This window comes from Rhinoderma darwinii, chromosome 12, assembly GCF_050947455.1.
Source record: "Rhinoderma darwinii isolate aRhiDar2 chromosome 12, aRhiDar2.hap1, whole genome shotgun sequence".
Taxonomy (NCBI): domain Eukaryota; kingdom Metazoa; phylum Chordata; class Amphibia; order Anura; family Rhinodermatidae; genus Rhinoderma; species Rhinoderma darwinii.
This window is the reverse complement of record NC_134698.1, coordinates 29,418,459-29,444,002: the sequence shown is the minus strand read 5'-3', so window position 1 is coordinate 29,444,002 and position 25,544 is coordinate 29,418,459. Positions and strand designations below refer to the sequence as shown.

General features: G+C 43.4%; 1 protein-coding gene across 1 annotated transcript in view; it reads right to left on the bottom strand.

Annotated features, from left to right (window-relative positions):
* The window catches only part of DLL4 (delta like canonical Notch ligand 4), a 177,819-nt gene continuing 152,275 nt past the window's right edge, over window positions 1-25,544 (bottom strand). Inside the window, exon 12 of the transcript XR_012851457.1 lies at window positions 1-86. The gene's annotated coding sequence lies outside the window, so the exon portion shown is untranslated. The remainder of the gene's footprint in view (window positions 87-25,544) is intronic.

Below are 25,544 nucleotides of genomic sequence, written 5' to 3'. Positions count from 1 at the left end.
GTGATCTGTAAGGTCTGGTTGCTGGTTGTGCTGCTGCTATTTATTTTCTCTGGCATCCATCAGAAGCTTCTGTCGTCCATAGACATCTATATTAAAAAACGGATACGTTTAACGAATGTTTTTTTTTACTGGGCGCCGCAAAATTGTATTGAATTAGTATAATGACAAATTGTATAACTTAACGTAATACAAGAAAACGTAAGGGTGGACACATCTGCACGTCTGAAGATACGAATATATTTACCCAGGGCAGTTTTGGTAAAGTTTTATGGTGCCATTTCTGAAACAACTACCAGGAATGTATTAAAAAACAGAGGAGAAGAAGACTCCTATATACTTTCCCTCCATTTACGATAGACTCATGATTGAGGCTACAAAACGGCATAAAATAATGCACTGTGTAAATAAGGCCTTTTTCTGTAAGACAGTAGCAGTAGTGGGGCCTACAGAGATTGCTGTTGTCCAGGCCCTGCTGGTTGAGGGAGATCTGAGGTAGGACCACAGTACTATAAGGGTGGGTTCACACAAGCACATTACGTCCGTAATGGACGGAACGTATTTCGGTCGCAAGTCCCGGACCGAACACACTGCAGGGAGCCGGGTTCCTAGCATCATAGTTATGTAAGACGCTAGGAGTCCCTAGCCTCGCTGCGGGACAACTGTCCTGTACTGTAATCATGTTTTCTGTACGGGACAGTAGTTCCATGGAGAGGCAGGGACTCCTAGCATCGTACATAACTATGATGCTAGGAGCCCAGCTCCCTGCACTGTGTTCGGTCCGGGACTTGCGGCCGAAATACGTTCCGTCCAGTACGGACGTAACATGCTCGTGTGAACCCAGCCTTAGTGTATGTTCACAGAGGCCGGATACGCTGCGTAAAAGTACACAACGTTACTGCTCTGGACCCCACAGGGAATTCCGGACAAAAATACGCACCAAAATTGTGGTGCAGTTTATCGGGCAGACGGTTTGCTGTGGAAAACAGCAGGTTAAAAAAAAAAAAGGTTATACTTACCCGTAGTCATGGTGACGCATTCCTCTGACGTCCTGCAACCCGCCCTACTGGGATGAAGTTTCATGCCATGTGACCGCTGCGGCCTGTGGTTGGCTGCAGCAGTTACATGGGATAAAAACGTCATCTCAGGAGGCCGGGCTGCAAGATGTCAGGTTGATGCGTCACTAGGACTACGGGTAAGTATAACTTTTTTTTTTCTGAGTTGCGATTTTTGTAGCGGAATTGCAGCCATTCCCCTGAAAAAATTACAACATTTGCCATTTCTTGCAGGTTTTACCCCCCCCCCCCTTTGAATTCAATGGAGAAAACCCACGATTTTTCGGCGTATTTTTCACAGAGCGTGCGGAAGTGATTTGTTCAAATCTCATCCAGTCTGCTGCTACAGTATTACGCTCTGGATTTTCTGCAATGAACTCCATTGCGGAAAATCCAGTGTTCACGCTACTTGTAGACAAACACTTTATGGCTCATGCTGGTTGAGAGCCCTACAGTTTTTGCATGGGAGGCCTATTAATCTCAGGTATAAAGATGTAGACTGTCTAGGTCCGCAGACGACAAGCCAATCACTTGCCACTAGGGTCTTTTTCTATTTACTGCATATGGAAAAGATGACAGCAGTTTTACAATAGTAGCTGTATTATTATTTTTTAGAAATTCAGCAGCATTTTCTCACATTTTGGAAAAAAATTCAAAAGGCTATTTTTACAGGGACCAGTTCAGTTTTGAAGTGGCTTTGAGGGGCCCATACAATACAAACCCCCATAAATCACCCCATTTCTTAACCCTTTAAGCATTTCACAAGACATAAAGCAAAGTAGTGGTGATATTTACACATTTCTTTTTTTTAGCAGAAATTCATTTTTAATCATTTTTTTTTCTATAACACAGAAGGTGTTACCAGAGAAACGCAACTCAATATTTATTGCCCAGGCTCTGCAGTTTTTAAAAAAATCCCACATGTGGCCCTTGTGTGCTAATAGACTGAGTGTGCTAATAGACCGGCCTCAGAAGCAAAGAAGCATGGAGTTGATTTTGGGGCCTTCCTTTTATTAAATTATATTTTAGGCACCATGTTAGGTTTGAAGAAGTTTTGTGGTACTAAAACAAAGGAAACACCCCAAAAGTGACCGGATTTTGAAAACTACACCCCTCAAGAAATTCATCTAGGTGTGTAGTGAGCATTTTCACCCCACAGGTGTTTTCATAGATTTTATTAGAATTGAGCCATGAAAATGGAAAATTAAATTTTTTTATATAAAAAAAGTTTTTTACATTTCCACAAAGACTAAAGGAGAAAAAGCACCCCAACACTTGTAAAGCAGAATCTCATGAGTACAACAATACCCCACATGTGGTCATAAACGGCTGTTTGGGCACACGGCAATGCTCAGAAGGGAAGTAGCGCCATTTGACTTTTGGAGCTCAAATTTAGCTGGAATAGTTTGCGAAGGCCATGTCGCATTTGCAAAGCACCTAAAAGGACAAAACAGTGGAAACCCCCCATATGTGACCGTATTTGGGGAACTACACCACTCAGCTAAATTATTTAGATGTATGGTGAGCAGTTTGACCCCACAGTTTTTTTGCAGAAATTATTGGAATTTTGTTTCAATAAAATGTAAGTTTAGCAAATTTTTCAAATTTTGCCACACCAACTAAAGGAGAAAAAGCACCCAAACATTTGTAGAGCAATTTCTCCCGATTACAACAACACCCCAGATGTGGTCATAAACGGCTTTTTTGGTAGTATTTTCTGCCCTGGGTCATGAAAACAGAGGCTATGGGGTGTCAAAATATTTGAAAACCCAAGAAAAGTGACCTCATTTTGGAAACTAAACTCCTAAAATAATTAATCTAGAGGTATAGTGAGAAATTATCGATTGTAAAGTAACTCCCTTTACTGTTCAAGGGTGACAGCCATCTAGGTATTCATCTAGAGGTATAGTGAGAATTGTTAATTTGTGCAGTAACTCAGTACTACCTGGAAAACCCACAATGGCGGGAGAGGGAATGGCAGGTCCCACTACCAACCTACCCACCATTCCATAAAATCCAGCCCAAAAAATAAATCAAAGGCCTCAGCAAAAAAAGGGTTTGCTGAGACAACCAATCTCATCTGGATTTATTCTTCTCACCCATTTTTGCAGTCTGGATGAGATAGACACTCCATCGAGTTCTTGGTATAGTGAGAATTTTTAATTTTGTTTTAGTTTTGTTTGTTTTTTTTAAGAATTTTAGATGAGCAATGGGGCTGGTCAGTAAAATAATAAATACTAATTTGTCATGGCCAATAAGGGAGACAGAAAAGGTGGATAAAGAATAAATAAAATAAAAAAGTCAATGAAGTATGATATATTTTGAAACATTGTTTCCTGCAAAGGCCGGGATTTGTGGGACACGTCTCACATTGGTATGTGGTGTCCTTATGAATGCCTCGCCTGGCGCGCACCCAGCGTTTTTTTGGGGGCCTCTGGTTTTTTTCAGTGGGGGGGGGATTTCTGTGGGGAAATGCTTGCCGGGAATTATCCTGCTGACGGAAGGACCAGATGAACTGCCCTCTCCTACCTGGTCAGCAAATATCAGGGCCTTAATTACTTTTTACTGAAAACATGTCCCTACTGCCGGCATATCTGCAGAGGATAAAGTCGTTGTATAAAACAATCTGTGTAAGATGGGCAGAAAGCTTTTTATAGCACACCTTTGTATTGCCCATGTATTTATTGTACTCCTGTACACAAAATGGTTTGGGGACTTGGGTGGTGGATCCACGTACAGGGACAAGGCTGCAGCTGCTGTCATGAATGCTGGTCAGTATAAGGACGTCCCTTTTATCCTTATATTTCAGGAGCAGCAGATCATCACTGCAGACAGCTCTGCTCTCTCCTAATTTCAGTGTCTGACCCAGCACAGTTTTGGGGAGGCCCTTTTGATTTTTGCGGATTGTTATAAAAGTTGTCCAGATAAAGATGATATCCTTTGCCGAGCAAATGATGAACAATATGCCATATGATCTTTCCACTAATTTCTAGGAAGGGGGGGGGGGCATTCTGGGGATCTATATGGGAGTCTTTCCCCTCATAAACTCTAAAAGAGTGGGTGTAACCGCTGGCACGTTCACATAACTTATAAAGTTTAATGCCGTACCGGGTTCTTTAATTGGGTAGATACTGCCAGAAATGCAGTCTACCCTTGAAGCTCACTAATGACTCATCTACCGCAATGTTTTGTTGAGGTGTATAAACTTGGGAAAAACTTTGTGAGTAGTGGGCAATTAATGGTCGAATTTTATAGAGCCTATCAAAAGTTGGGTCCTGTGCGGGCGGGCAGTGACTGTTGTCATTGTAGTGCAGGAACTTCAGGATGGCTTCAAATAGTGTCCTGCTCATAATTGTGCGGTACAGGGGGGTATTATATAAAATATCAGGGGACCAATAGTCTCTAATACTTGGCTTTTTGACGAGACCAAAGCTTAAATATAGGCCCCAAAATTTCCCTAATTCCACTGCGTTTGTGGGGGTCCAATTTTGACTTCTCGTGTAATATAACTCGAGGTTCTGGGACATATCCCAGAACCTCGACTTATTTTACACGAGCATACGAACTGACCTGCATATATGTTGGTCTGCTGGACCATTACATTTAAAAGGATGTCAGAAAAGAAAAGTTTAAAATAATCTATGGGCTGAACCCTGTATTTTCAACTTGAATGCCGAGGGAACTGTAAATTCGGGCACCTGCTTGGTATAATTGTCCACAGCTACCCATGTCAGCTCGGGCAGAGCAGGACCTACGGCTCTTCTGCGCTGGCGGGAAGGGTGTGGACTCAGAGTCGCTAAATACAGACGAAGGTGAGAGCACGAACTGCGCTTCACCTTCGCTTGCGCTGTCTGTATCGGAGCAGAGCATTTCATATGCCTCCTCAGCTGTGAAAACCCTTCTGGCCATATTGGGGGATTTTACAAATACGAACGAAAACCAAAAAGCAACATGTACGGACCGGCGGCCAGCAACCCTGCTGTATTGGATGGGTGAGGATACCCCACCTACCAGGAAAAATCTAAATGAGAGGTGTCATTGCTACCTAACAGGCTACTAACTCGGGCATTGGGCAATCTAGGGACACAGCAGGGCGATGGCGACCGGGTAATGTGACAGGTGATGTGACAGTTGATGGCTAGGCACAGGTCACAGAAGGGCACTTTGGATGGATGAATCAGATGGGCTGAAATTTGGCAGATCTGAGGGTTTTAGCAGTTCTCCACTTCTCTTATCTTCACTTCACTATGACCGACTCTGACAAGCTCTCACACACAATAGGGCTTGTAAGGGCCAGCAATGCCTGTGAATCCTGCCTCCTGTGCTGTGATTGGCCAGTCAGTACTGACTAGCCAATCACAGCGCTTGACGACACTGGGCCATTCAGATTGGTCCCGTGGCAGTGAATCCTGCCCGGCAACTGTCAGTCGCGGTCAGGACGCTGTCACGGTGACAGTTTAAAGCCAGGGCGTGACTGTACGTCCGATTGTGGTAAAGCACTTGCAAATCTGGATGTACAGTCACGCCCATTTGTGGGAAGAGGTTAATAAAGCATTTGAAAACAAAAATGTATTTCTACTGGTGTGCGCCAAATCGAATGTGTACATACATGGAATTTTATATGACCGTGTTATTGCAACGCAGATGTCAACAGAGGCTTAAAGAAGTTTTCCGTGACTTTTAAAAAAAATTCCTAGTGCAAGGAATGATAGAAAATAATAAACTATCCAGTACTAACCACCGAAATGCCCCCCCCCCCCCCATCCAGCGCAACTGCTGCGTTTCCCACCGCTCCTGTCCCAGAATCTTCTGCAGCGGTCACTTTCCGTTCAATGGTCACGTGCCGCTGCAGCCAATAATTGTCCAGGGCCGTTTTAACGCATTAGTGAGCCCAGTCCAAATGTTTCATTAGTATTCCCCCCCGCACATAGTTAATAGTCTTCTAATGTCTTCACAATCAATTAAGTATTATATAAATAATTATTTTTAGTTCGGGATAATTTTTTAGACACATTAATGGAAAGGTTTGGACTCACAGATGACGTGTACTCTTCCTTTTACAGCACACTCCCCACCTATTCCCCACCTACACAAACGTCAAATCCTGTTGCTGCCCCCAATGCTGAATCTGTTGATGCCTCATTTGCCTCCAGTACTGAACCTGCTGTATTGTACAGTGCCCCCAAACACTGTACTTCAGAAATATTGGAACAAGTTAAAAAAAAATCTATAGTTGCCCAAAAATAATAGTGCCAGACAAATAGTGAGCCAATTAGTAAGAGTGTCCTGATAGTAAGAGTTCCCTACACAGAAAAATGTACTCCCCTTTGTGCTTCACAAAGTAATAGTATCCCCTTTAGTGCCCCCATGTTAATAGTGCCCACTAATAATGCCCTCTTTGTGCCCCACACAGTTCAAGGCTATGTAAATCTTTGAGGCGTTATTTGCCTTTTCTATGTAATGTTTGTGTTAGCGCACTTTAAAAAAAATCCTAATACACATTTCTTAAAAATGACTTTTAGCTTTAGTGCTGGAGCTTCTATCCACCATGCAAAGTGGTAAAATAACTTCGCTGTAATCCAAATCCATCAGTGAGCTGGACTGACGACTTGGGTGACAGCAGCTCCTGTGTGCCACTGATGCACAATCTAATCATAATACCGATACATAATTCTAAAAGCATTTTTAGCTGTTAGAAATAAACTGAGAGGTAATCTATTAGGCCGTACCTTTGGCAGAAGCCAAATTCGGACGAAAGTTACAAAACGATACGTATTTTAATATGCAAGTCTAAAAGAGACGTTAGTATAGTGTTTGCTTAATTATTGGAAGAAGACACAAGACTAGTTAAATATATTAGGAAAGCACATTAGTGAGCAGTGCGCAATATTATATTTGGCACAAAACTAAAAGTTGACTACTTTAAGGAAACATAGTTGACACAGTTAGCTTTAAAAAAACAAATGTTGATACTGGTCATAGGCATTACTCTATGTGTCAATGATGACATACAGTACAGCTTTGTCAGACATGGAAAAATGCACAGACTGCCACATTCCTAGCTATGTGACTGTGGAAAGAACGCTCTTTACAATACCTACCTACTTACTTGCCTTAAAAAATGTTGAGACAACCTCTTTAACCCCTTAATGACTGGCCTATTTTGGACCTTAATGACCAACCCATTTTTAAAGTTTTTCCATCGTCGCATTCCAAGAGCTATAACTTTTATATTTTTGCATCTACATAGCTGTATAAGGTCTTGTTTTTTGCGGGACAAGTTGTATTTTTTAATAGCACCATTTTGAGGTACATATTATTTATCGATTAACTTTTATTAACTTTTTTTGGGGGGGGAATAGAAAAAAATCAGAAATTTTGCCACTCTTTTTTGCGTCCTAAATCTACGCCGTTTACCGTGTGCTATAAATAACACAATAACTTTATTCAGCGGGTTGTTACGATTGCAACGATACACAAATTTGTATAGTTTTTGTATGTTTTACTACTTTTACACAGTAAAAACGCTTTTTTTTCAAAATTATTTGGTTTTGTGTCTCCATATTTGAAGAGCCGTAACGTTTTTATTTTTTGGCCGATGCAGTTGTATGAGGGCTTTTTTTTTGCAGGACGACTTGTAGTTTTTATTGGTACCATTTTGGAGTAGATGCGACTTTTTGATCACATTTTGATCACAAGTCAGGATTCACAGAAAACAGCAATTTTTCCAACTTTTTTTATTTAATTTTTTACGGCGTTCACCGTGCGGGTTAAGTAATGTAATAGCTTTATAGTCGGGGTCGTTATGGACGTGGCGATACCAAATATGTGTAACTTTTTTACTTTATTTTGGTTTTTTAATACTAAAGCAGTTTGTAAGGGGAAAAAGTGGGTTTTTCATTTTTTTTCACAGTTTTTTTTATTAACTTTATTAAACTTTTTTTTAAACTTTTTTACTAGTCCCACTAGGGGACTTTAATATGCGATTCTGCGATCGCTATTATAATACACTGCAATACTTCTGTATTGCAGTGTATTATGCCTGTCCGTTTAAAACGGACAGGCATCTGCTAGGTCATGCCTGCGGCATGATCTAGCAGGCATTCGCTCCAGGCAGACATGGGGGCCTTTATTAGGCCCCCGGCTGCCATGGGAGACACAGACACTCGGCGATCTTATCGCCGGGTGTCGGTGGGATGAGAGGGAGCTCCCTCCCTCCCTCCAAAACCACTCAGATGCGGTGCTCGCGATCTCACCCGGCAGATGCCCCCAGCCCTCAGCTACCTCTGGCAGCTGAGAGCAGGGAGATTTGACAGCTCCCTGCTCTGTTTACTTATTCCGATGCCGCGACGTAAAAAGTCTATGGCATCGGAATAAGGCCCGTTAGTGACCGACGTAAAAACACTATGGGCCGGTCACTAACGGGTTAAAGGTCTGTGTAGTTTCAGTGCTTTTCATCCATAGATTTAATCTGTATGCATAGTTGGCAACAGTCCAGAATTTGCCGCGACTGTCCTGAATTTCCAGATACAATCCCGGCAAATTACTGTCCCCCTGCCTCCTGTGGCCAGGACCGGAAGGCCCTTACATACTAGTGATGTCGCTAGCACCAAACATTGGCCCAGGCCACTGCCATATTCAATTGTATCTGCATCCTCAGGACGCAGATACAATTGAATACTATGGTGGAGCAGGAAACTATCTGCTCCCTGCTCTGCGATTCACTAGGCTACTGGCCACATTAGGCCTGCAGCCTACAAGATGCTGGGACAGGATCCCTGCATGCCGGCGCGATGATATCACTGGATTGTGCCAGACCACGCAAGGGTCCTATCTTGGCGCCTCATAGGCTGCAGCAGTGAGGAGGCTGTAGAACTCCTTTCTTTGCGGGAATGGGACTAGGTGAGTATACGTTTTTATTTGTTTGGGGGGAACCCAGGCACTATCTTCAAGGGGGAGTGTGGCACTATCTTCAAGTGGTTGTGTGGCACGATCTACAAAGGGGGGAGTATGTGGCACTATCTAAAAAGAGGTGTGTGTGGCCCTATCTACAGGGGGTGTGTGTAGCACTATCTACAGGGGACTTTGTGGCACTATCTACAAAGGGGGGAGTGTGGCACTATCTATAAAGGGGGAGTGTGGCACTATCTATAAAGGGGGTGTGTGGCACTATCTATAAAGGGGAGTGTGGAACTATCTACAGGAGAAGTGGCACCATCTACAGGGGGCTGTGTGGCACTATCTACAAAGGGGGAGTGTGGCTCTATATACAAGGCAGTGTGGCACTATTTAAAAAGCGGTGTGTCTGGCACTATCTACATGGGGGTGTGGCACTACTTACATGGGTGTGTGTGGCACTATCTACAGGAGGCTGTGTGGCATTATTTGCAGGGGGTTGTGTGGCACTATCTACAGTGGGTTTGTGTGGCACTATCTACAGGGGGTGTGTGTCCGGCACTATCTAGTGTGTGTGTGTGTGGCACTTTCTACAGGGGAGTGTATGGCACTATCTACAGAAGGCTGTGTGGCACTATCTACAGGGGGTGTGTGACACTATCCACAGGGGATTATGGTACTATCTACAAGGGGTGTGGCGCTGTCTACAGAGGTAATTGTGGCACTAGCTAAAAAGGGTGTGTGTGGCACTATCTACAGGGGGCTGTTTGTGGCACTATATACAGGGGGCTGTTTGTGGCACTATCTACAGGGGGCACAGTGGCATTATCTTCAGGAAGCTATGTGTGGCAATATCTACAGGCAGCAGTGTGTGGCGCTATCTACAGGGGTAACTGTGGCACTATCTACATGGGGCAGTGTGGGACACCATCTATAAGGGGCACGGAGTATGGCACTATCCATGCTGGTTTTTACGCTACCAGTAGTGGTTAGCACATATCGTCTAGCCCTTTTTTTTTTCTATGAGAGCTTGTAATATAAAGGGCTCGGCTGGTGGATATGTGCAGACCAATACTCCGAGCATAAAAACCAGAGGAGTGTGGCGAAAAAAACTTGGTCTGAAAAGCATACGTTTGTAAACCCCTTTTAAAAATCCTGAGTTTGCCCCTGGTTGGGGCACAGTTGCTGGGGCAGACTAGAGTGACGAGTCTTTCGGCGTAACGGCCACTCGGGGGCGGGGAAAAACCTTTGTCCAGTTATATCAGTTTCTGGGAAAGCTGAGTGACAGCTAATATGGCCGACACTAAGCTCCCATAGAGGTTGTCACAAAGTTTTCCCAGACCGTAGTGATAAAGTGATAACCAGAGAGAGATACTGGCCACCACAGTAGTTGTCAGCCAAACTAGTGCAGACATTTTTGTTTGTTTATTTGTATACAAAAATTCAGGGAAGAAAGAGACACCCCGTTAGCCACACCCACCACATATCCTGTGCCCCAATCCATTTCTATAACCAAAGTGTTCCTGGAAAAGAAATTCAAATGTTGGCAACTATGGTATTGTCATCGTTATTTTGTAGATTCTAATAGACATAGGGTTGCAATATAGATGGAGAATAAGTTTATGTATTATGTATCCATACTTTTCTTTGACTTCTATGGGGACCATACGGCCACCATACGTCATCCAATGTAGGAGGCTACTGTAAACATTAAAAAAAAGTACAGATTTCATGTAGAAATATGGCCATATAGACATGGGGGTACAGTAGCTATAAGGGCCATTGGGGCCTAAAAGCTTCTATTGAACCAAACATTTTTTTTTTCTACTGCAATGATTGATCGATTTTCTTAAAAAATAATTGTAACTTTTTTTAAATTATAAAAATGCATCGAACATATAAAAACAACAATCATCTCACTGCAGATTATACAGTGGCTACAGTACAGATTAGAGACAGAATAAACATTTACATTAATTGACACACAGGTGACGTCAGATTCTAGTTGTTCTTTTTCTCTTTTCTTCTCCATCTGGTCCAGACCTCTATGACTACTTCTCCAGGCCACGGACCATTTCTGCAGTTTGCAACTCAGATGTGTTCAGCTTCTCACTTTAAAACATTTCTGCACCTATAAACGAAGATAAATTTCTCATGGTGCCAGACACTGTGCCCATAAATAGCACCATATACTGTGTCCCACACAAACACACACCGTGCCCCTGTAGATAGTGCCCCCCATAGAGCCCCCTGTAGATAGTGCCCTACACAGATCCCCCTGTAGATAGTGACCCTCATAGAGCCCCTGTAGATAGCGCCCCACATACACCCCCTTTAGATAGTGTCCCATATATAGCCACCCCTGTAGATAGTGCCCTACATATAGCCCCCTGTAGATAGTGCCCCACATATAGCCCCCCCTGTAGATAGTGCTCCACATATAGCCCACCCCTGTATATAGTGTCCAACATATAGCCCACCCCTGTATATAGCCCCCCTGTAGATATAGCTCACCCCTATATATAGTGTCCAACATATAGCCCACCCCCTGTAGATAGTGCCCTGCATATATCTCCCCCTATAAATAGTGCTCCAAATATATCCCACCCTTGTATATAGTGTCTCACATATAGCTCCCCCTATAGTGCTCCACATATAGCCCACCCCTGTATATAGCCCCCCTGTATATAGTGCCTCACTTTTTTTAGGATAAAAAAAAACAACTTTACATGCTCACCTTAATCCCGTTCCCTTGCCGTCCGCTGGCAATACAGAGCTGCTCTCTTCTGAGCAGGTTTTCTGGGGTTGAACGACGCAAGCGGTGCGTTGACGTCATCGCGCCCCTTGCGTCTGTGAAAGGCACTGATTGGCAGAGCACTGTGACTTGCCCTCTCAAGCGGCGCAAAGAAGTAATCGCTTGAGTCATTGAAAGGCGCTGAATGGCCGGGCACAGAACGTACCAGGCCATTCATCGCCTATAGTGGAGGAGGACGTGGCGGCGGCTGGTATCAGTGGTGCCGCCACCCCCTCAGAGAGGCAGCAGGCCTTTGTCATGGACGGTGAGGCCCTGGCACCCCCCAGCTTCCCTCTTAGTTGCCCCCCCCTTATCTCCCCTAGCTACGCCCCTGCCAAAACTGCCAGAATGTCAAAACCGGCATCAAAATTATCCCCAAGATAGTGGGGACACAGTGGGAAGTAGCGCAGGGTCACCCAAGCTCCCAGGAGAGTAGATGGGGAGAGATTGTGGATGGTTCGGCAGAGCTCCGTAGAGACATGTCTTCACTCCAATACACTCAGGCCACGCCCCTCTGGGTAGTCGCTTATAAGAGGCACTAGAGAGTCTGTTGTCTGTGCATTGGGGTTCTGTGTGCTTGTTTCCAAAGTAATAGAAATGATGTAGAAATGTTTGGCCAGTATCAGACTGTTTTAACACCTTCCCGACCTATGACGTATACTTACATCATAGCCGGGTAGGGCAAGTATGGAGTGGGCTCACAGTTTGAGGGGGATTCACTTGTTGAGAAGGATCTGGGTGTACTTGTAAATCATAAACTAAATAACAGCATGCAATGTCAATCAGCTGCTTCAAAGGCCAGCAAGATATTGTCGTGTATTAAAAGAGGTATGGACTCACGGGACAGGGATGTAATATTACCACTTTACAAAGCATTAGTGAGGCCTCATCTAGAATAGACCTGTGTGAGAAAAAGAGGACAGGGCAGGAGAAGGGCAACCAGAACAACTACTCTTCCTGGTGCTACAAGCTCGAGATCCGGCCCTACTCTGTGTCAACCCCTGTGGGAAGGAGCCTGTAGGACCCATTAGCAGAGGATACATAGCGCCCGGCGCAGCGGAATCCCCGCCGGCAGGGCCAGGCTGCACACTAGTCACCACACGCATCACTGGCTCAGGACCCTTGTCCTTCCTGGACAAGCCGCCATCTTGTCTTCTGGCAGAACGACTTTGTCTCCCCTGAAGTACAGCCTCTTCCCTCTCTCCAACCACTTCCAGCTGAGCAGTGGCAACAACACCGTGCGATGACATCATCGGCGGCTGCTCTCACGAGCCCGCAGCAAGGCCCAGTTCCTGCACACAGGCCTCGTGATAGGCCACCATTGCTGACCAGTCCCTGGGACTCACCTCACTCCTCCCACGGTCAGGTAGACTGCACACCGCATCCCGTTCTGCAGCTGCTGGCGGAGGGGGGTTGTGCCGAGCTGCTGCTGCCTGAACAGCAACCCTCTGAACACTGTGAGGAGGGATGCCAGAGCGGCGGAGGGAAGGGGGGGCAGGGCGGCACTACATCCGCCGACGACACGCTGGATGAAACAGGCTCAGGGCCTGTGCGGATCCCAGCAGCACGCTGCAGCGCAGACCCCACTGCACCACCATGGGGATTAACAGGGCTGAGGCTCAAATGGGCAGAGGGGCGAATTACACGCTGCGGCCTACCTCGGGTAGCCGCTGCAGGCTGTTCCACGAACGGAGTCATCGATTCCCTTCCTCCTCTCGCCAACAGGGATTCCAGCCAGATAGTCCCTTCTGAGGCCACCCGCTGTGCAACCTGGAACAAGAGATCCTCAGCCATCTGGAGAATAGGACGTCCACCGAGACAAGAAGGAAAAATGGAGGGCTCAAGATCTTCCAGCTCCAACCAAAGTGTGTACCTCACGCTGTAGCTGAAGGTAAGAGAGCGTTCTGCCCGAGACCCCTCACTTTTCTTACCTTTACCCCGCCCCTCTTAAAACTTGCCAACAAATCCTCATCCTGGGCATTTTTTTGTATACTTTAACTCCTTTGTAATTAACCCTTGCAGTCCCTGACACTTAACCTATACAGTTCAGTGTCTACAAAGCTTGCTGCCGAGCGATTGGACACCTGAATCTTGTGGGACTATCAGTGAGAGACTGAGAGGGACCCTGGAGAGAATAGCACTCTGAGCACAATGGGGAGAATTGGTCCCAGTGGTCATACATGGACTAGACCGAGCACAGCCCTGAGGTCGGGTTCCCATGTACTGTAAAAGCTGCGGAATTCTGTGTGGAAATACCACAACATTTACAGTAGTAGCGAATTCAAAGAGATTTGAAGAAATCTCATACACACCCAGTAGATTTTCATAAGTTGAATAATCGTTCATAAATTGACCTACGGTGCGGAATTTAAATCGACAACATGTCAATTTATGCTGAATATTTGTTACATACATACATAGTTACATAGTTTGTACGGTTGATAAAAGACACATGTCCATCAAGTTCAACCACGGGATGGGAAAGGGGAAGTTGCTTTTCTGTTGCAGGTTTTCCCCATTAAATACAATTGGGATGTAAAACACGCAACAAATAGGTGTTGAAACTTTTGCGGCGGAAACGCTGCGATTCTGCCACAAAAATTGAAAAGAAAAAGAAGAGTAAAAACATTTTTATGTGTAAAATTAATAAAAAATAAATTCTATAATTACCCTGGATGTTGTCATAGCGACGCTTTTTTCTGTTGTTTGTCCAGGCCGGCCTCCTCGGATGACATTTTATCCCAAGTTACTGCTGAAGCCAAATTACATGCTGCAGTGGTCACATGGGCTGCAGCGTCATCCCAGGAGGCCAGACTGCACGGATAACAGAGAAATGCGGCCGAAAATCTGTACCATAATTTGAAGCGTTTTTTCGGGTGGAATTCCCTGTGTGTTCTTGGTTGGATACACTGCATACTTTTATGGAGCGTATCCGACCCGTGGGAACCAGGCCTAACAGTGATAATAGTCTTTATAAGGGTAAGTTCACACATAGTGTAAATACTGGCCTCCTTGTCTGCCTAGCACAGAAGCCATTAAGGCCCCGCCCAGAGGCTGGGGCTGAAAGGCGTCCGTATCCGACGGCAAGATGGCGCCGGCTCAGGATATGGTATGTTACAGCTGACATAAATCTGTAACGGCAGGAACTGGAGCTAGCTCCGATCCCTGCGATTAACCCCTTAGATGGTTGGCAGCAGATCGTGTGTGCCATCAGGGCTGCCGAATGCTGCTATGGCAACAAGAGGCCTAACAATGGTCTCCTGCTCTGCCATTACGGAAGCCGATTAGTTGAATGTATTAGAAAAAAAAAATCAGACAGTTGGACCTTCAAGTCCCCTAGTGGGACTTAAAAAGAGTGTCAAAAAAGTTTTAAGACATAATAAAAGTTTCAAGCAAGAAAATAAAATACAATCGCCCTTTTTCCTTATCAAGTCCTTTATTATTGAAAAAAATAAATTAACCATACATATTTGGTATCACCGCGACCGTAACGGCCTGAACTATAAAAATATTATGTTGTTATTTATTCCACACGGTGAACGGCTTAAAACAAAACCATAAAAACGATACCAGCATTCTGTTTTTTGGTCACTTTCCCCTACAAATATTGGAATAAAAAGTGATCAAAAAGTTGCATGTATCCAAACAAGGGTACCTATAAAAAGTAGAACTTGTCTTGCAAAAAACAAGCCCTCATACAGCTCAGTCGACAAAAAAATTAAACTCTCTTTATGATTTAAAAAGGCTACAGCTGTACCCTCAGATTTGTATTTTTCAAATGCCATTTTTTGTCACGTATTGCCCTTTTTACAGAAGGTGTAAGCCATGTGGGGTTTAATTTTAGTCGTTTATACTTGTTACCTATAGAAATTAATTTTGCACTATAATTACCCAAAGTAGATTTGAAAATCTCCCATTTATCATTTGTACTATTATTTGACATTAGTTCTTCCCAGACTATATTCTGAATTGCAGCCCTCATCCTGGGGAAATTGGCCTTCTTAAAATTAAGTGTTTTTGCCCTGTGTTTGTTTTTTACAGTATAGGTAAAATGTAACCATATTGTGATCATTGTTACCATGGTTTTCACGAACATCGACATTACCAACAAGCTCTGCATTATTAGAAATTACCAGATCCAACAGTGCTTCACCTCTACTCCGGTCTTCCACAAACTGGCCCATAAAGTTTTCCTGCAACAGGTTGAGGAAATGTCTCCCCTTAGCAGTTGAAGCCGAACCATGACGCCAATTAATATCCCGGTAATTAAAATCTCCCATTATCACTACAGTACCAGCCTGTGCAGCCCGCTCCATCTGTTTATATATTTGACCTTCTATCTCTTCAGTTATATTGGGGGGTCTATAGATTACAACAAAAGTAATTTTAAACAGTGTTTACCTCCCTTTCTAGTTCCACCCACAAGGTTTCAACCTCCTCACAATCTTCACCCTCTAATGTCTCTTTCACACTCACCTTCATATTGCTTCTCACATACAGACATACACCACCGCCTTCATATCACTTCTCACATACAGACATACACCACCACCTTTCCTATTCGCCCTGTCTTTCCGAAACAGTGTAAAACCCTGTAGATTTACAGCCCAGTCGTGTGAAGAGTCCAGCCATGTTTCAGCAACACCAACTATATCTATATTTTCTTCCAGTATCAAGGCCTCCAGCTCCCCCATTTTGCTTGCTAAACTTCTGGCATTTGTGAACATACACTTTAACTTGCCTTTAATTTTTCACTTTCAGTTTCAGAAATGTGATTATTTGACATTATTTGGGCATTTTTATTTTCATTTTCATTGCTGTTTTGTAACAAAGGGATCTCCCTATCCTGTTGTCTAGTCCTCTCCCCACAGTCTGTTTCTCCCCCCACCAATATTGTCTGACCCCTCTCTAACCTGACTTCCCCTTTATTTTCTACGTTGACCTCCCTTCTTCAGCCCTAGTTTAAATACCCCGCCACCCCAGCTAGAATTCTCTCCCGCAGCACAGCGGACCCGCTTCCATTTAGGTGCAAATCATCTGCAGAATACAGATACAGACATGTCTCACTTTATGTGGTAATATCTTCAGAATGCTTTCACCTATCCCGGCGATTCTGAGATTTTCTCGTGACACATTGGACTATGTTACTGGCAAAATTTGCTCGATACATTTAGTATTTAATTGTGAAAAACACCAAAATGTAGCAAAAAATAGATTTTTCTAAATTCAAATGTATCTGCTTGTAAGACAGACAGTTATAACACACAAAATGTCTGCTAATTAACATCCCCCATATGTCTACTTTAGATTGTCATAGTTTTTTGAATATCGTTTAATTTTTCTAGGACGTTACAAGGCTTAGAACTTTAGCTGCAATTTCTCACATTTTCAAGAAAATTTCAAAAGGCTATTTTTACAGGGGCCATTTCAGATGTGAAGTGGTTTTGAGGGCCTTATATATTAGAAACCCCCAATAAGTCACCCCATTTTAAAAACTTCACCCCTCAAAGTATTCAAAACAGCATTTAGAAAGTTTCTTAACCCTTTAGACATTTCACAGGAATTAGAGCAAAGTGGAGGTGAAATTGATAAATTAAATTTTTGTTTTTCAGAAATTCATTTTTAATCAATTTTTTTTGTAACATCGAAGGTTTTACCAAAGAAATGCAGCTCAATATTTATTACCCAGATTCTGCAGTTTTAGGAAATATCCCACATGTGGCCCTAATGTGGTAATATACTTAAACACCGGCCTCAGAAGCAGAGGAGCACTTAGTGGATTTTGGGGCCTCCTTTTTATTAGAACATATTTTAAGCACCATGTCAGGTTTGAAGGGCCCTTGCGGTGCCAAAACAGTGGAAATCCCCCAAAAATTGCCCAATTTGGCAAACCCTCAAGGAAATTATCTGGGGATATAGTGAGCATTTTAACCCCACAGGTTTATTGCAGAAATTGGAAGTAGGCCCTGATAATTAAAATCTACATTCTTTCAAAGAAAATATAGATTTAGCTATTTTTTTCTAATTTCCACAAGGACTAAAGGACAAAAAGAACCACCACAGTTGTAAAGCAATTTCTCCCGATTAAAATACCCCACATGTGGTCTTAAATGGCTGTTTGGACACACGGCAGGGCTCAGAAGGGAAAGAGTGCCATTTGACTTTTGGAGCTCAAATTTAGCAGGAATGGTTTGCGGAGGCCATGTCGCATTTGCAAAGCCCCTGAAGGACCAAAACAGATAAAACGCCCAAAAATTGACTTCATTTAGGAAACTACACCCCTTGAGGAATTCATCTACGGGTGTAGTGAGCATTTTGACCCCACAGGGATTTTATAGATTTTCTTAGAATTGGGCAGTGAAAATAAAGACATTCCTTTTTCTTCAATAAGACGTAGCTTTAGCTCAATATTTTTAATTTTCTCAAAAAATAAAGGAAAAAAAGAACCACAACGTTTGTAAAGCAATTTCTCCCGAGTATGGCAATACCCCATACATGGTCATAAACTGCTGTTTGGGCACACAGTAGGGCTCAGAAGGGAAGGAGTGCCATTTGGCTTTTGGAGTACAGATTTTTCTGGATTGGTTTCTGGTTGCTATGTCGCATTTGCAAAGCCCCTGTAGAACCAAAACAGTGAAACCCCCCCAGACGTGACCCCATTTTGGAAATTACACCCCTCAAGTTATTCACTAATTTTTCCCTAGATGTGACATTTCAGTGGGAAATATGTAGTGCCCAGCTTATGCCACTAGAGACACACACCCCAACAATTGTTAAAAGGGTTCTCCCGGGCATGGTGATGCCATATATGTGGAAGTAAACAGCTGTTTGAGCACACTGTAGGGCTAAGAAGGGAAGGAGCGCCATTTAGCTTTTGGAGCGTGGATTTTGCTTGGCAGTAGTTTTGTTTGGTGTTTTACTGGTATTTCAGTTTATAATGTGGGGCATATGTGAGCTAGGCAGAGCACATCAAGGGCATAGTCAGGTCGTATAATAATGGGGGAAACAATAAAATAATCTATAAATATTTGTTACGCTGTGAAGCAATCCTTTATGCGCAGGCCAGTGTCGCACTGATAAACTGTGTCCTTACCTATCCCCTTTTGGTCCACACTCTGCACCTTTGCAGTTTGGGGAATTTTGCTTGAAAAGTCTCGTCCTGGTATAATACGGGCGCCCTCGCTTCCAGCAAATATATTTGGGCCCTCCCTTTCCTGGTTCCCTAATTTTAGGGCCTTGATAAATCGCCGCTTGAAACAGAAGAAATGTTCCCCTCTGGCCTGCACAACCGCATATTTTTTTTTCTTGACTTATTGGAGCCTATTCTTATTTTATTTTTTCATAGACATAGTGGTATGAGGGCTACTTTTTTGTGGGAAGAGCTGTAATTATTGGTACCATTTTGGGGTACATGCGACTTTTTGATCACTTTTTATCCTTTTTTTTGGGAGGCAAGGTGATTAACTGGTTCCCGACCACTGGCTGTGTATTTACGGCCAGCGGTCAGGGTCCTTAAAACCCGCGCCATAGACTATTTACGGTGCAGGTTTTAACTTGCTGCCCGAGCGATCCGGCAGCTGAATTTCGGGTCTCCGGCAGTCAGCGACTGCCGGGGAACCTGAGGAGAGGATAGAAGCAGCTTTCGCTGCTTCTGTCTTCTCCGATCTCTTTTACACAGCGCTCAATGAACGCTGTGTATAGGAATAGAGGCAGCAGCCGCGCCCCTGTCTCTATTGGTCCCGGTGTTCATGTGACTGGTCACATGATCGCCAGGATGACTTTAGTGGCAGATTGCTGCTGGGTCTTACTAGTGACAATCGTCCTATGAGAGGGCTGATTTCCCCTGTTACTGGGGCTGCTGTGCAGCCCCAGTTACACTGGAAAAAGATGGTGTAAAATATAGAAAAATATATATATAAACTGCCCCAAAGGTCTTTTCTGATCTTTGAGGGACAGACCATAGTAATAAAAAACTAAACGTAAAGTGCAACATTTTTTTATAATAAATATACATAAAATACCCACCCCAAAAACACCAATCATTGTCGTTACGCTAGCCCTGACCCAATTACCACAATATAGACATGTAACGTATTAAAATTTACGGTAGACAATGACGATCACAAATAAAAGGCCTATTTTAGGGTAAAATTATGTTATTACCCCAAAAAATAGCTGAAAAGTAAAAAAGCTTATTTGTTTACTATTATTTTCAAACTTGAAGCCTAAAAATTCTAAAATAGCAAAAAGGATGTGTATAAAAATGATTAATAAAGAAACCTGCATTGTCTACGGAAAAAGCATCGCAAAAATCACGTCGCTAACTCAACAAATAAAAAAGTTATAGCTGTTTAACTAACGAGTGCTAAAAAGGGCTAAACGGTGTCTGGTCCTGAAGGATCAAAATAGCCCGGTCCTGAACTGGTTAAAAAAACAGCAATTCTTGCATCGTTTTTTTAATTTTTTTTATACAGTGTTCACCACCCTTAATAAATTACATGTTAACATTATTCTGCGGGTCAGTCTGATTCCGGCGACACCTAATTTTTAGCACTTTTTTATGTTTTACAACTTTTTGCACAATAAAATTACTTTTGTAAAAAGAATGTATTTTTTCTGTCGCCATGTTTTAAGAGCCATAACTTTTTAATTTTTTCGTCAACAGGCATTGTTTTTTTTCGAGACGAGCTATAGTTTTTATAGGTACCATTTTTGGATACATGCGACCTTTTGATCACTTTTTATTTCAATTTTTAGAAGTCAAAGTGACCAAAAAAACAGCAATTCTGGCAGTATGTTTTTTTTTTTTTTACAGAATTCACTGCGCGGGACAAATAACATAATATTGTTATAGTTCAGGTAGTTATGGATGCAACATTTCCAAATATGTATGGTTTTATTATTATTTTTCAATAATAAATGACTTGATAAGGGAAAAAGGGCGATTGTGTTTTATTTTATTACTTGAAACTTTTATTTTATTTTTAAAACTTTTATTTTTAGTTTTTTTTACACTTTTGTTTAGTCCCACTAGGGGACTTGAAGGTCCAATTGTTTGATTGATGTTCTAATACAATGCACTACCTATGTAGTGCAATGTATTAGAACTGTCAGTTGTTCACTGACACCAAGCCGATCAGGCTCCGGCTCCGGTCGGGGCCTAATCGGCTTCCGTAATGGCAGACAGGAGGCCGTTGTTAGGCCTCCTGTTGCCATAGTAGCAGTCGGCATCGTTGCCATCGCATGGCAGGCAATTTGCTATAAACCACTAAGATGCAGCGATTGCTTTGGATCGCTGCATCTAAGGGGTCAATGTCAGGAATCGGAGCTAGCTCCGGTTCCTGCCGTTACAGCGGGGTGTCCATACAACGGACACCCACTGCTGATGACGCTGGCTCAGCTTCTGAGCTGGAAGCTGAGGCGGCGCCATCTTGCTGATGGTACCGGAAGCCCTTTTGGCCCCGCCTGGCGAATGGGGCATTGGGGGCTTCCATTGCTGTCTGACCGGGAAGCCAGTATTAGGCCTCCAGTTGCCATTGCAGCCACCGGCAACCCAGCGATCACGTTTCTGGGGTGCCGGTGGCTAAAAACCACTCACATGCTGCGATCTCTATTGAACGCAGCATCTGAGGGGTTAATTGGCCGGTTCGGAGGCTAGCTCTGGTCCTGACCATTACATCAGGCTGCCAGCTGTAACATACAGCAGGTACCCGGTGGTGATGGTGCGGGCTCAGCTCCTCAGCCCGCACTATCAGCGCGATGTAATAGTACTGCGCTTTGCGGGAAGCCCTGCCAGACAGCGCCGTATATATATGGCAGATGTCGGGAAGGGGTTAATCATGAAAAAAAACAACGCAAAAATATATACTATAAAATATAATGTATACGAAAAGGTACTGTTTCTTCTGGAAGATAATTATTTTGGATATTTTCCCCAGGGAGCATTGCCTTAAAAAGTCCCTACAAATTGGATCTCTGCAATAAGCATCAGTACTTTTCGTGATGCTTTGCAACATTGGGCAAATTTATCACATTGTGCTGAATCTTTGCACAATCAGCGACTTAAGGGCAGAGAAAGCATTATATAGCTCAGACTTGTTGATTGTTTTGTACACTCCATGCTAAGCATCTTTAAGCAATGATACCAAACAGGTGATACTAATCATCATTTTTATATGTAGATTAAAACAGTTATTAACTGTAATAGAAACAGTTGTGTTGGAGGCTTAAAACTGGGTGAGGAACGGCCAGACTCTGCTACAAAGGTGAGGTTATGGAAGACAGTTTCATGTCACAGGTCCACAGCAACAAGACACAAGATAGTTATACTGCATCAGCAAGATCTCTCCAAAGCAAATATTTCAAATCAGACTGGAGTTTCAAGATGTGCTGTTCAAGCTCTTTTGAAGACCTCTTTGTTTATGGTCCTCAACGCTCTCTTTGAAGAAGCACCAAGAAATGGGCAATGTTGAGGACCGTAAACGCAGTGGTCGGCCAAGGAAACTTAGTGCAGCAGATCAAAGACACATCATGCTACTTCCCTTTGAAATTGGAAAATATCCAGCAGTTCCATCAGCTCAGAACTGGCAGAAACCAATGGGACCCAGGTACACCCATCTACTGTTTGGAGAATTCTGGCCAGAAGTGGCCTTCATGGAAAAATTGTGGCCAAAAAGCCATACCTTCAATGTGGAAACAAGGCCAAGTGACTCAACTATGCACAAAAAAACATGGCAACTGGGGTGTAGACAAATAGCAGCAGGTGCTCTGGACTGATGAGTCAAAATGTGAAATATTTTGCTGTAACAGAAGGCAGTTTGTTCACCGAAGTGCTGGAGAGTGGTACAATAATGAGTGTCTGCAGGCAACAGTGAAGTATGGTGAAGGTTCTTTGCAAGTTTGGGGCTGCAATTCAGAAAATTAAGTTGGGGATTAGTCAGGATTAATGTTGTCCTGAATTCTGAGAAATACAGCAGATACTCATCCATCATGCAATACTATCAGGGAGGCATCTGATTGGCTCCAATTTATTCTGCAGCAGGACATCGACCCCAAACATGCAGCGAATGTCATCACAAACTATCTTCAGCGTAAAGAAGAACAAGGAGCCCTGGAAGTTGTGGCATCTCTCTACAGAGCCCTGATCTCAACATCTTAAAGTCTGTCTGGGATTACATGAAGAGACAGAAGGATTTGAGGAAACCTACATCCACAGAAGATTTGTGGTTAGTTCTCCAAGATGTTTGGAACAACCTCACTGCTGAGGTCCTTCAAAAACTGTGTGCAACTGTACCTAGAAGAATTTATGCTGTTTTGAAGGTAAAGGGTGGTCACAGCAAATATTGATTTGATTTATATTTCTCCTCTGTTCTTTTAACTTTGCAATTTGTTAATTGATAAAAAGAAACTATTAACACTTCTATTTTTTAAAGCATTCTTACTCTGCAGAATTTTTTCCGCAGCTGCCTAAAAGTTTTGCACAGTGCTGTGTGTGTATTGTGACAACTTGGGGACCACTTCGCTCACAGGATTGCCATCTCCAGGGTGAGATGGTTGGCACACGTAGAAAGTTCACTCCAACATGAGTGTCTGCAGGCAACAGTGAAGTATGGTGAAGGTTCTTTGCAAGTTTGGGGCTGCAATTCAGAAAATTAAGTTGGGGATTAGTCAGGATTAATGTTGTCCTGAATTCTGAGAAATACAGCAGATACTCATCCATCATGCAATACTATCAGGGAGGCATCTGATTGGCTCCAATTTATTCTGCAGCAGGACATCGACCCCAAACATGCAGCGAATGTCATCACAAACTATCTTCAGCGTAAAGAAGAACAAGGAGCCCTGGAAGTTGTGGCATCTCTCTACAGAGCCCTGATCTCAACATCTTAAAGTCTGTCTGGGATTACATGAAGAGACAGAAGGATTTGAGGAAACCTACATCCACAGAAGATTTGTGGTTAGTTCTCCAAGATGTTTGGAACAACCTCACTGCTGAGGTCCTTCAAAAACTGTGTGCAACTGTACCTAGAAGAATTTATGCTGTTTTGAAGGTAAAGGGTGGTCACAGCAAATATTGATTTGATTTATATTTCTCCTCTGTTCTTTTAACTTTGCAATTTGTTAATTGATAAAAAGAAACTATTAACACTTCTATTTTTTAAAGCATTCTTACTCTGCAGAATTTTTTCCGCAGCTGCCTAAAAGTTTTGCACAGTGCTGTGTGTGTATTGTGACAACTTGGGGACCACTTCGCTCACAGGATTGCCATCTCCAGGGTGAGATGGTTGGCACACGTAGAAAGTTCACTCCAACACGTTGAATAAGGGTTTAAACTAGCTTTATTGTCTTCAAGACAGCAAGCAGGGTTACAACAAAACCATACAATGTAAACCCTAGGCCGTCCAGCCTCTAACTAAACATTAAGTGTCTCTCACTAACAGACCCTGAGCCTTGTGCGAAGTACCTCAAAACCTTCACAGCTTTACCTTACACGGTGGTGACTCTCACATGCTAGCAGTCTTCCCCAGACTGGGAGCCCTGTGTGAACAGCACACACCTGAATTAAAGAACCGTCTCAGGTGAAGCCTAACTAGGCTCATCAGACAGCCCAAGACATGGACTGTCTGTTTGCAGTGGAAGCCGCCCTTCTCCTTCACACTCCAGCAAACCAGGCAATATTCTGGGTTTCACACCCAAGCAACAGCAGAGAAAAGCCTCTCTGCTGTACATGCTCCCTGGTTGCTTAAAACTTGACAGCTTCTGTATTGTGTTGCTGTATTTCTGTGTTTGTGAATCTGTTTTGATTGCTAGCAAATAGAAGATAGCAAAAACTCACACAATTTAAAAAAAAAAAAATAGTTTCAATTATTTTTTTCCCTTGCAGATTCGTTCCAGCTGAGCAGCTGACTAGGGGGAAGGGGTTAACTGGACACAGGTGGTATAAATTAGTCAGCAGACCTCATTTTGAGCTTGCTCTTTCTGAGCTTGGTGGTTTAAGTGGCTTGTGAACTAAGTGGAGTTCTAAAACCGGCGTTGAAAAGAGGAGTTGAAGCCCCAGTAAGTACTCTTCTTTTCTTTTACTTTGACAATTGTTCGCTGTTTTGGTGTAACTTGGATAATGGATAGCAAGATTGGAGGTTTTCTTCAGTGCACAGTTTGCCATATGTATACACGACTGGAGCCGGAGTTCCAGGGTGAATATCTCTGTGGCAGATGTGAGCATGTTGTTCACCTGGAAGCTCGCATTAGAGATCTGGAAGAGCAGAATGCAACACTGAGGAGGATAGACAATCTTGAGCTGAGCTTGCTGCTCACGGAGCATGCAGTTAGTGGGTTAGAACTGGAGGGTGAAGACATGGGTGAGCAGGATCAGGTAAGTAGCTGGGTTAATGTAGTTAGGGGCAGTAGAAAGGGGTCAAAGACAAGGAAGGCCGATCCGGTTTCTGGCATTCCAAGCAAAATTGCCAGGTTGGGTGATGATGCGAGGGTGTCAGTCTCAGAAAAGGCAGCCCTAGTGGATACTGATCTCTCTAACAGCCGGGAGAACAGCCCAGCTAGTAGTCGGCGGGATGGTAATGCAGGTAAGCCAAGACAATTGATAGTTGTAGGGGATTCTATAATCAGGAAGACGGATAGAATAATTTGTCGCCAAGACCGCCTCAACCGAATGGTTTGCTGTCTCCCTGGTGCCAGGGTTCAGCATGTGGTGGAACGGGTGGACAAATTGCTGGGAGGGGCTGGTGATGATCCAGCTGTTGTGGTCCATGTCGGTACCAATGACAGAATAAATGGTAGGTGGAGGA